The sequence below is a fragment of the Brassica napus genome, chromosome C1 (assembly GCF_020379485.1).
Source record: "Brassica napus cultivar Da-Ae chromosome C1, Da-Ae, whole genome shotgun sequence".
In the NCBI taxonomy this organism is placed as follows: Eukaryota; Viridiplantae; Streptophyta; class Magnoliopsida; order Brassicales; family Brassicaceae; genus Brassica; species Brassica napus.
The window spans coordinates 19,326,959-19,340,603 of record NC_063444.1 but is presented as its reverse complement, the minus strand read 5'-3'; positions in this window follow the sequence as shown (position 1 = coordinate 19,340,603).

Below are 13,645 nucleotides of genomic sequence, written 5' to 3'. Positions count from 1 at the left end.
ATGAACATGGTTGTACTAGCGAACCTCAGCCAGCGGTTAGATTAGAAAAACCAATTAGAACGGATGTAGATTATGGTGTAGGTACTGAGCAGATGGTAAATGATCATTTTAGAGGGGAAGATTTACCCAATGCACAAGCTATGAGATTTAATGATATGTTGGATGCTGGAAAGCAACCATTGTACGAAGGTTGCAGAGATGGTCATTCAGCTTTATCATCTGCTACAAGATTGATGGGCATTAAAACATATTATAATTTGGTTGAAGACTGTGTGGATGCGATTGCTGATTTTGTAAAAGGTATTCTACCCGATGATAATGTAGCTCCTGGTTCATACTACGAGGTTCAGAAACTCGTAGCTGGTCTTGGTTTATCGGATCAGGTAATAGATATATGCAGCGACAACTGCATGATTTATTGAAGGGCGGATGAACAGCGGGTTACATGCAAATTTTGTGGGAAGCCTCGTTATAAAGATACGAGTGGAAGAGTTCCAGTGCCATATAAAAGGATGTGGTATTTTCCTTTGACGGAAAGGTTGTAGAGGTTGTATCTGTCAGAACGCACAGCGCAACCAATGAGATGGCATGCGGAGCACTCAACAGATGGTGAGATCAGACATCCTTCAGATGCAAAAGCGTGGAAGCATTTCCAATCAAAGTATCCCGACTTTGCGTATGAGAGAAGAAATGTCTACCTTGGATTATGTACTGATGGTTTCAGCCCGTTTGGCAAGAGTGGAAGACAGTATTCTCTATGGCCAGTCATTCTTACACCATACAACCTACCCCCAAACTTGTGCTTGCGACGAGAGTTTTTGTTTCTCTCGATTCTCGTTCCCGGACCAGAGCATCCTAAGAGATCACTTGATGTGTTTCTTCAGCCACTAATATATGAGTTGCAACAACTATGGGCTCAAGGTGCTGAAACATACGATGTTTCGTGTAAAGAAAACTTTCAAATGCGGGCAGTACTAATGTGGACAATAAGTGATTTTCCAGCATATGGTATGTTATCTGGATGGACAACGCATGGAAGGCTATCATGTCCATATTGTCAAGATAACACTGATGCTTTCCAACTAAAACACGGAAGGAAAACGTGTTGGTTTGACTGTCACAGGAGATTCCTACCACCTGATCATCCATATCGTAGGAGTAGGAATTTGTTTACGAAGAACAAGAGGGTGTTTGACAGTCCACCTCCGGAAATTTGTGGGAAAGATTTGAAGACACAACTAAGAAATTTTGGTGCAGAAAGGACGCCAGACGTCGGTGGACATGAGCGTTTTCCGGTAGATGCTGTTGGAGACCTACATAACTGGCACAAAAAAGTATTTTCTGGGATCTGCCATACTGAGAGGATCATCTGCTAAGGCATAATTTAGATGTCATGCATATTGAGAAGAAATTTTTTGACAATCTCATGAACACGATCCTTAATGTTCAAGGTAAAACAAAGGATAATTTGAAGTCAAGACTGGATTTAGTCGATATATGTGCTCGTTCAGAACTTCATGTTGATGAGAATGGTAGGGCTCCTTTTCTCATATACCGACTTGATGCAGAGGGAAAAGATGCGTTCTTTGATTGGATTTCAAACGATGTGGAATTTCCAGACGGTTACGCATTTAATTTGCGTAACTGTATCGACAGAAAGGAAGAAAAGTTTACTGGCTTGAAAAGCCACGATTGCCATGTAATGATGCAGCGCCTCCTTCCGTTTGCCTTCAATGAACTATTACCACAAAATGTTCATGAAGCAATTGCAGGGATAAGTGCTTTCTTGCGCGATTTATGCACGAGATCAGTGACTCTTGAAGGTATTGAAAATTTGAAGACTAACATAGCCGTGATTCAGTGCAACCTTGAGAAGATATATCCTCCCTCATTTTTTTGATGTTATGGAGCATCTTGTTATTCACCTGGCAAGAGAATTGGAACTTGGTGGTCCTGTGCAGTATAGATGGATGTATCTGTATGAGCGGTATATGTTCCATTTGAAGAAGATGGTGTTTAAGTAGGGTGGAAGGTTCTATAGTCGCACAGATGATCAATGAAGAAACTTCAAACTTTGCCGAGTACTACTTTCCAGCAGAAGTTCAGACCACAAACAGAAGACCTGTTCGGCATGATGATAGAGGCGAACGGGCAACATATCATGTTACGGTTCCAGACATTTTCACAGACGTTGGACGACTTAGCAGAAAACCAAAGGACCGTCGACTTACTAAGCAGGAGCGCAGTAATTTGCAAACATATTTGCTCACCAACTGCGAAGATGTTCTTCAATATGAGAGGCAAATAAATTAGCTTACAAATTTTTATTTTAACAAGTTGAAATTTAAATCTTAATTAATTACATTATTGTCATCATATGTACAGGATTTTCATGGCAGAAAAGCGGTTCGAATATAGATACGCCATAGAGGACGAACTAGAAGAAATGAAGGAGAGAGAATTTGCTGGATGGATGTTTACTTATGTGAGTGCTTTAAACAAATTAAAATATCATTTATCACATATTTATACTAATTCACATTTATTGATATAACATATATATGTGCTATTAATAGGTGTCTGCTGGTTTGGCCAGAGGTGAAACATTTGACGATTGGATACGCGAGATGGTCGTTGGACCAAACTTTGTTGTGAAGTCATATCCGAAATTTTGTACTCGAGGATATGCATTCACAACTCAGAAGAGGAGACGTTCGAATACGACTTATGATGCTGGCGTTTGTTCTGCATTAGGAGATGATGTATACTACGGACACATACATGAGATTTTGGAAATCAAATATTTGGGCATGGTTGGATTGCGCTGTACTATTTTCTATTGTGATTGGCACGACAACACTCTAGATCGAGGTGTGAGAACAGATGCATTTGGTGTTACATCAGTAAATTCGAGGCGAAAGCTGCAATATTATGATCCTTTCATTCTTGTTTCTCAGGTCGATCAGGTAATTAAATGTTAATTATTCAGAATGATTCATCATCATGTGTATTAATTTATAATTTTACTAATAATTTTTTAAATGTTACATGTTTGTTATATCAAGTACCCCCCAGATAAGGAACAGAGATGATCCATGGGTTACTGTTACAAGACTCAACCCGAGAGGCCGAGTTCAGGGAAGTTCTGAGCTGGAAGACCCACTACAACCAAGCACATCCGGCAACTTAAGTGCATCAGAAGATTTAGCTGGAGTTGGCCTTGTAGTCGATTTAACCGACTTCGGAGAGGAAGCCGTCGTTCACGTATAGAGGATGAACCAGTGATTGGAGAGTTTCACCAAGATCCAGATTCAGATTCATCTGGTAATGATGACTCGAAAACAGACTAGCATCGACTTTTTTTTTTAATAGAAATACCGAGGAAATTCCGAGGGAAGATAGGTTTTCCTCGAAATTTCCTCGAAATAGACCTTGTCGATTTAAGGATTTGATTATAGAGTCTTTTTCCTCGGAATATTCCGACGGAATTCCGAGGAAGATAAGGGTTTCCTCGGAATTCCCTCGGAATATTCCGAGGAAATTTCGAGGAACTAGGGATTTTTAACCGAAAACAACGTTTTGCGGATTGAATAACACGTATATAACCTACATTAAGTGTCTTAACCAGATTATGAAGTCAAACTTTGGTGTTTTACCCAATAACAAACACTTTTACGATTGCATGAACGAAAACCATACAACATAAGAGAAACACTTATACACTTTAATAAACGGTAAAAGGAATACTTACAATTATTTTTGAAATTTTGTTATTTCATGGTTTATGATCATCTATACAAAGAATCCTCAATGGTATGCATTACTATTGTATAAGAAATAAAATACGGCAAAAAAAATCGACGTTTTGAAACCCCAAACCCTTTTTCCTCGGAATTTTCTCGGTATATTCCGACGGAATTCCAAGGAAGATAAGGATTTCCTCGGAATTTTCTCGGAATTCCCTCGGAATATTTCGAGGAAATTCCGAGGAACTAGGGGTTTTTCACCGGGTAAACCAAGCCGCCAAATATTTCGCGAAAATTGAATTAATGATTTCCGAGGAAATTCCGACGGAAATATTTAACTAGTCCGAGGAAATTCTGACGGACATTTTCCGTTGGACGCCTCCATTTATTAGGTCGAACCAGATCTTCTTCCCCATTTCTCTCTTCCTCTCTCCGCCGAAAGCCGAAGCTCTCTCGCGATTTCCGGCGAACACTCTCTTTATCTCTCGCGATTTCCGCCCTAATCCTCCTCAATTTCAGTCACTGATCATGTATGAACCATATCCCACTCTCTTAGGTTAGATTTGTTAGGTTTTTAAGTAGATTTGATGATTTTGGAATGATATTTATAGATTTTTGTTATGGTGAATGGTAGGATTGTGTAAAATCGAGTTTGATTATGGTATTCACTTGATTTGGAATTTTTTTTTTTTTATTAATTTTGTGGTTATAAAAATCTAATTGATAATTATGTATATATAATATGACAACGTTTTTTGTATATAAAATCTATTTTTTGCATTATAAAATCATTTATATATTTATTAAACATTTTTAATATCTATAAAACTTTTTTGTGATTAAAAACTATTATTTGGGATTTTTTTAAAATATATATATATAATATAAATTTCTATATTTATTTAACATTTTTAATATTATTAAAACTATTTTTTGTAATTATTAAACTATTTTTTATTTATTAAAACTATTTTTTTGTAATTACTAAAAAAATTAATATTTTTAAAACTATTTTTTGTAATTATTAAACTATTTTTTATTTATTAAAACTATTTTTTGTAATTATTGAGCTATTTTTTATTTATTAAAACTATTTTTTTGTAATTATTAAACTATTTTTTATTTATTAAAACTATTTTTTGTAAAACTATTTATTTATTTGTGATTAAAAACTATTTTTTAAATAGGTTTTTTTTACTTATTAAAATTATTAGAACTAATTTTTAAATATGTTTTTTTTAATTTTCAGGTCTAATGATGATCAGACCCGGTCTCGACAGCGTCGTGGTCGTGGTGGTACGGGGAGCCAGTCTCGGGATTCCAGCCAGATTCAGGATTCCGCTTCGTCCCACAGCTCCTACCATACATCTCCCTCTCCATTTCCCGCTTCTGTTCCTCTCGCTCCCCCTGCTGCACCCGCTTCTGCTCCTCCGGGTCCTTCGGGAGTGATGAGTGTTGCGGAGTTGGTTCGACAACCCGGTCGTGACCATCTTCCCTATCTCACTCCGTATCCACATGGACGGGGTCAAACATGGTAATTAAACGTATTTTTTTTCATTAAAATTTGATTCATTATTAATAATTTATTCCTTTTATTAGGTTCAACCGATCCGGGAACGGGATCAGCACATGGATCAACCGTATGATGTACTCGGCCCTCGACAAAGGACATCCGACTTTCACTGACTTCCCTACCGAGAAGCAGCATCTGTGGTTTCGTCAGTTTGCGGTAAGTATTCTAATTTTTTACTTATATTTTTAATCTTTAATATAAAATTTCTACTAATTGTGTTTTTTTTTCCAGTAAGAATTCAACTGGAATTCCGATGAGACGCTTTTTATCTATCACCACTTCGTCCATAAAGTTATGGACAACTATGAGAAGCAGATCCACGAGTGGAAGAAGAAGTGGGAAATCAACAAGGTTGTTTTTAATTTATTAAACAATTTTTTAATTTATTAAACTATTTTTTTATTTATTAAACTATTTTCTTTTTTTATTATTAAAAGGTCCCAAAGTCGATAAACAACACAGTCTGGACGAAGTTGTGTGCACATTGGGATAAGGAAGAGACGAAAGAAACTTCTTCCACCAACTCCACCAACCGCAGGAGCGACCGTAAAGGGAAGGACGACTTCAAGCATAACTTGGGTGCTCAATCTATTGCCACTCTGGGGGATCGCATGGTAAGTTCAGCCGTTTTTTCTTCAATTATTTAAGTTTTGAAATTTTATTTTTTGCGCATTTCTTCTAATTTCTAATGTTTGGTTAATTTATGTTTTTTTCAAGGCGGAAGAAAATGATGGCGAGCCGGTTGATGATCTCGCCCTAATGAAGAGGGCGTATACCAACAAGAAGACCGGCCAGATTGATGACGGTCTTGTGAGGGAAGTGGTCACACTGGTCCAAACTCAGGTGCAAGACGAAGTGTCTCAGCTTCAAACCGAGGATGACGATTCGACGGCTTCGACCAATTTGTCCCGGTTTCGAATCAACGAAATCGTTGAATCGGTAAGTTCTTTTTTTAAAGTTCAATTCATTTTTTTTTTGATTTTTATTTTATCATCTTTTTATATTATTTAAATTTGGTTATTTTCTATTTCAGTCGGTTCCAAAGATGAAGGGACGTTTGGTCGGTTTGGGTCGTCGCACCCGGTCGGTTCCTCCTTCTTTTGCACCACCGCCCTTTGTTGATCTAGAAGTACTTACGGCTCAGTTGAAGGACAAGGATGATCGCATATCTTTGTTGGAGACCCAGATGGCGGCTCAACAGGCGGGCTATGAGGCACAGAAGAGGCTGAACCAGGAAATGATGGAGAAGATGCAGAGGATGTACCCGAACGAGGTGTTCCCGAACGTGCAAGACCCGTAGTTTTTTTTTTTTCAAAAACTCGGAATGTTTTATTTTTATTTGTACAACTTTGAATATTATCTAATATGTTTTCAATTTTAATTTTAATTTTATATTTTCGAATTTAAATTTCAAAAAATTTATTTTTTTAAAAAAAATAATTTTTTTTGAAATTCCGAGGAAATGAACCCTCGGAAATTTCCGACGAACATTTTCTCGGAATATACCGAGGGACTCCTTCCTCGGAATATACCGAGGGACTCATTCCTCGGAATTTTCCGAGGGCTCCGTTCCTCGGAAATTCCCGATGAAAATTCCGAGGAACATTTCGTCGGAACTTCCGAGGATTGGACCATCGGAAAGTCCATCGAAATATCCCGAGGAAGTTCTCCCTCGGTATATTCCGAGGACCTTTCCGACGAACTGGTGGTCCTCGGAGTTTCCTCGGAAATTCATTTCCTTGGAATTCTGTCGGAAATTTCTGAGGGATTTCCGAGGAAAAATGAATTTCCGAAGAGTTATTTCCGAGGACTTGTTTTGTCGGTATGTCGTCGGAATAACGTTATTCCGACGACATACCGACGATTTTTTCTCTTGATATGCCGCTGTTTTCTTGTTGTGATATATGAATTAAGGTGGCGAAGCAATATGTAAACGTAAAGAATTATAACAAAAAAGTTACAAAAAATGAAAAAGAATTCCTTTTCAAAAAAAAAAATGAAAAAGAATTAGTTATAACAAGATACGGACATGCTGGCATATAAAAAAAACAGATACGGACATATTATTTGTATAATATTTTTGGTATGCGAGGTTATTTGTATAAATTAAAACCCCAAAAGTAATACATATAAAGAGAAGAAAAAGTACATTCTTGGCATAAAGAAGCTCCATGCTAAAATCATAATGTCGACCAAACATGCTGCCTTCAAGATCACGTGACTAGAGGCGCATCACATGACCTAAACACACATAAAACGACATCCTTACATATTTCTTAATAAGTTTTGAACAAAAAAAACATATTTCTTAATAAGAAAGAGAACATATTAAAACCCAACCCAACACCTATATTTAATCTTCACATATATATACTTGTTAGTACACAAACAGGTCTTTTAAATCGGGATATTATAAAGTTGATTGCTGAACTTTTAGTGAATGTCAGGTTGCTTGATACTGATATACATTTTAATCACTAAGTCAAGATCCTCGATCTCTAAGTCTTTCTCACAATGACAAATTGACAATAAGAAAAAGCCAACGTAGCAAAATCATTAGATAGCTCATATATGTTTGTACGGTGAATCTTTTTATCATTTCTTGTCCATTCTTCTTAGCTTTATATGAATAATTGTAATTGATTTCTAGGGCTCTCCTTAGACTTTGCATATCTTCTTTCTCTCTTAAGTACCCAAAAGTTGGCATGCATATCTTTTGACTTATGGACTCATAAATCAAGGTGAATTCAACTTTTCCTTTTTTTCATATCTATATATTAATTCAGATTAATGAACTGGAGCCACGCCGATATATAATATTAAATTTTTGTTTTTCAGTCTCCAGTGTGGCAGAGTTTCCGGTTCCTTGAAGAGGTAATAAACTATTTTATAAAGAGGGATATCCATTTAAGCTTTTAAGATGATAATATATGTTTCTAATAGCTAGAACATGATTATTGGGAGGTTTTTAGGGTTGAGTTTTTAGCGGAATATAAGAACCCGTCTCTTAATTTTTAACTAAAAAAACTAAGAACCGTCTCTTAAAACTCTTATTTAAGAACCGGTTCTTAGCTTTTTTAGTTAAAAGTTAAGAGTCAGGTTCTTAGAACATGATTATTGGGGGGATCTTAAGATGAGTTCTTAGCGGAATATAAGAACCCGTCTCTTAACTTTTAACTAAAAAAACTAAGAATCGGCTCTTAAATAAGAGTTTTAAGAACCGGTTCTTAAATAAGAGTTTTAAGAACCGGTTCTTAACTTTTTTAGTTAAAAATTAAAAGACGGGTTCTTATATTCCGCTAAGAACTCTACCTTAAAAACCCTCCAATAATCATGCTCTTAAGCCGAGAATGTTATGTGTTTACTGTTTACCACTTCATCCCCGATCTCAACTTTGGATCTTAAAGCAATAATACTTCTCACCATAATCGGATATACGTGTAACTAATTATTTTCAGCTAGGTCATATATAATACATTAATCTACATGGTGATAAATTATTACTAATCACGTTTAGAGTCAAGTGGAGATTTGATCAAGTGCAACAACTTTTGGTTATGCAGATAAATGGTAGAGATGAATGACGCGGGCCAGAACCTTTTTTCGTAAGTTAGAGCGGGAATATAATTGTAATTAATTTAATAGTTGTTATGTTTTTGAGAAAGTACATATATAAATTATTGAATGGAAGTTTGCTATGCTTTAGCGAAAAAGTAACTAATTAATAAGTTGTTGTCTTTTTTTAAATGCTCATGGGCCAACAAACCAGCTCGAAGTAACTAGAGTTTAGTTTGATCCGCACAGATTTTTTTTCTTTCTATGATCAAGTTCAGAACCCCTAGTGCTAAAAAAACTCCGAGAAAGTCTATAACGTAGAAAAAAAAATCTACATCCACAGATACAATCCTAGGCAATTTAGTATACTTTCTATTCGATGCTTATGCGTCATTACTTTTAACCAATTATATCATCTAAGGCTGTTGAATTTGGATTTTGGTCGGATTTCAATTTGTGTTTTTAAAAAGGTTTTTAGTATTTCGGTTTATAAAAGTTAGCTAGCATAGTACAATCATATCTATATTGGTATGGTTCGTTTTATGTACTATCGACTTTTGTTTTATTTGGTTTTATACCAAAAACAATAACTATATTTATTTGTTATTATATTTTGTCAATTTTAGTTTATATGATTAAAATTAGATTTATTAAATCCTAAAGATATTTTCAGTACTTTAACTTTTAAATAGAATATTTTTAATTTACTATATGAGTACGAAGTCTCAATAATAAATATATATTAAAATATATTATATACCTATGTCTATATCATTGAAATTTAGTTACATACCATATAAAATAAATAAAATGATTATTTTGATTTATTTACCAATTTTTTTTGTAAATAAACAAGAGGTATTGTTTTGAGTTATATTTTTACTCTAATTTAATAATATACATAATACGTAAATGAACACAAAATAAATAATAATATATAAATATTATTTTTATATATAATGTTGAACATCCTACGCAATTGTGCGGGTCTTAACCTAATTGTTGATTAAAGCTCTTACCTTTTGAAACCTCTTTTTGTTGTTAAAGCTTTAACCTTATTTTTGAAGCTTTCTATGTTTTGAAGCCATTTAAATGCTTTTGGATATACATGTTTTCCAGATCTGAGTCAAATTCGGAAGACTTGTAACATATAATGCACTAGAAGATCTGAGTCAGACTTGGAAGTCTTCTTGGAAGACTTCCATTCTTCTTAAAGTCTTATGACAAAGTCTTCTCATATATCATCTCTATGTCTGATTTTTCTTCATTTGGTAACCTTTTGTTGCTTAAGACTTACTTTTTTCAAACTATGTTCTGAATATTTGATTTAGTTTCAGATCTGGAGCTATCCAAGTGGAGGAGCTGTCCGATCATCTGGTAAACAGATCTGAATGTGTTAAAACCGATGGAAGTTTCAAGTTTGAGAAAGACTTCATGGAAGACTTCTTGGAAGTCTTCCAGGAAGACTTCATGCATACGAAGTCTCACTACAAGAAAACAGCGGTATTCTGACGGACATTCCGACGGAAAATGAAATCCTCGGAATATACCGAGGAATTTCCGAGGAAATTCCGAGGAAACACAAAATTGGGGTTCCTCAGAATTTCCTCGGAATATACCGACGGAATTCCGAGGAAACCTCAGTCCGTCGGAATATTCCGAGGAAATTCCGAGGAACAATGTGTTCCTCGGAAAAAACCGATGAATTCCGAGGAAATATTATAGCCGTTGGAGAGCCGTTGGGGGATTTTACAAAATTCCGAGGAAATTCCGACGAACTAGCCTTTTCCGTCGGAATTCCGTCGGAATTTCCACGGTATGTCGGCAGGATTTAATCTATATATACAAGCACTCCTCTTCCTCTTCATTCACTCCATATCTTCATCCTCCCTCTTACTCTATTTACACACGAATTTGATTCACAAAAAATATGTCTTCTTCAAATTATTTTCGTTCTTGGATCGATCGACCTCATTTGGATCCGAACACGAGATTGCTTACGGAAGAATACCAACGAGGTATAACCGAATTCATGGGGTTAGTTCACCGATAACCGGAAGCAAAAACAGGTAAGTTAAGATGTCCTTGCTCTAATTGTAAAAATAGAAAGGTTATTAAAGAGTGGGATGTTTGGACTCATCTATATTTGAGTGGGTTTACACGAAGTTACAAAATTTGGTATCATCATGGGGAAACTGATTATGAACATGGTAGTACTAGCGAACCTCAGCCAGCGGTTAGATTAGAAGAACCAATTAGAACGGATGTAGATTATGGTGTAGGTACTGAGCAGATGGTAAATGATCATTTTAGAGGGGAAGATTTACCCAATGCAGAAGCTAGGAGATTTTATGATATGTTGGATGCTGGAAAGCAACCATTGTACGAAGGTTGCAGAGATGGTCATTCAGCTTTATCATCTGCTACAAGATTGATGGGCATTAAAACAGATTATAATTTGGCTGAAGACTGTGTGGATGCGATTGCTGATTTTGTAAAAGGTATTCTACCCGAGGATAATGTAGCTCCTGGTTCATACTACGAGGTTCAGAAACTCGTAGCTGGTCTTGGTTTATCGTATCAGGTAATAGATGTATGCAGCGACAACTGCATGATTTATTGGAGGGCGGATGAACAGCGGGTTACATGCAAATTTTGTGGAAAGCCTCGTTATAAAGATACGAGTGGAAGAGTTCCAGTGCCATATAAAAGGATGTGGTATTTACCTTTGACGGAAAGGTTGCAGAGGTTGTATCTGTCTGAACGCACAGCGCAACCAATGAGATGGCATGCGGAGCACTCAACAGATGGTGAGATCAGACATCCTTCAGATGCAAAAGCGTGGAAGCATTTCCAATCAAAGTATCCCGACTTTGCGTATGAGAGAAGAAATGTCTACCTTGGATTATGTACTGATGGTTTTAGTCCGTTTGGCAAGAGTGGAAGACAGTATTCTCTATGGCCCGTCATTCTTACACCATACAACCTCCCCCCAAACTTGTGCTTGCGACGAGAGTTTTTGTTTCTCTCGATTCTCGTTCCCGGACCAGAGCATCCTAAGAGATCACTTGATGTGTTTCTTCAGCCACTAATATATGAGTTGCAACAACTATGGGCTCAAGGTGCTGAAACATACGATGTTTCGTGTAAAGAAAACTTTCAAATGCGGGCAGTACTAATGTGGACAATAAGTGATTTTCCAGCATATGGTATGTTGTCTGGATGGACAACGCATGGAAGGCTATCATGTCCATATTGTCAAGATAACACTGATGCTTTCCAACTAAAACACGGAAGGAAAACGTGTTGGTTTGACTGTCACAGGAGATTCCTACCACCTGATCATCCATATCGTAGGAGTAGGAATTTGTTTACGAAGAACAAGAGGGTGTTTGACAGTCCACCTCCGGAAATTTTTGGGAAAGATTTGAAGATACAACTAAGAGATTTTGGTGCAGAAAGGACGCCAGAAGTCGGTGGACATGAGCGTTTTCCGGTAGATGCTGTTGGAGAACTACATAACTGGCACAAAAAAAGTATTTTCTGGGATCTGCCATACTGGGAGGATCATCTGCTAAGGCATAATTTAGATGTCATGCATATTGAGAAGAACTTTTTTGACAATCTCATGAACACGATCCTTAATGTTCAAGGTAAAACAAAGGATAATTTGAAGTCAAGACTGGATTTAGTCGATATATGTGCTCGTTCAGAACTTCATGTTGATGAAAATGGTAGGGCTCCTTTTCCCATATACCGACTTGATGCAGCGGGAAAAGATGCGTTCTTTGATTGGATTTCAAACGATGTGGAATTTCCAGACGGTTACGCATCAAATTTGCGTAACTGTATCGACAGAAAGGAAGGAAAGTTTACTGGCTTGAAAAGCCACGATTGCCATGTAATGATGCAGCGCCTCCTTCCGTTCGCCTTCAAGGAACTATTACCACGAAATGTTCATGAAGCAATTGCAGGGATAAGTGGTTTCTTCCGCGATTTATGCACGAGATCAGTGACTCTTGAAGGTATTGAAAATTTGAAGACTAACATAGCCGTGATTCAGTGCAACCTTGAGAAGATATTTCCTCCCTCATTTTTTGATGTTATGGAGCATCTTGTTATTCACCTGGCAAGAGAATTGGAACTTGGTGGTCCTGTGCAGTATAGATGGATGTATCTGTATGAGCGGTATATGTTCCATTTGAAGAAGATGGTGAAAAATTTAAGTAGGGTGGAAGGTTCTATAGTCGCACAGATGATCAATGAAGAAACTTCAAACTTTGCCGAGTACTACTTTCCAGCAGAAGTTCAGACCAAAAACAGAAGACCTGCTCGGCATGATGATAGAGGCGAACGGGCAGCATATCATGTTACGGTTCCAGACATTTTCACAGATGTTGGACGACTTAGCGGAAAACCAAAGGACCGTCGACTTACTGAGCAGGAGCGCAGTCATTTGCAAACATATTTGCTCACCAACTGCGAAGACGTTCTTCAATATGAGAGGTAAATAAATGAGCTTACAAATTTTTATTTTAACAAGTTGAAATTTAAATCTTAATTAATTACATTATTGTCATCATATACAGGATTTTCATGGCAGAAAAGCGGTTCGAGTATAGATACGCCACAGAGGACGAACTAGAAGAAATGAAGCAGAGAGAATTTAGTGGATGGATGTTTACTTATGTGAGTGCTTTAAACAAATTAAAATATATTTTATCACATATTTATACTAATTCACATTTATTGATATAATATATATATGTGC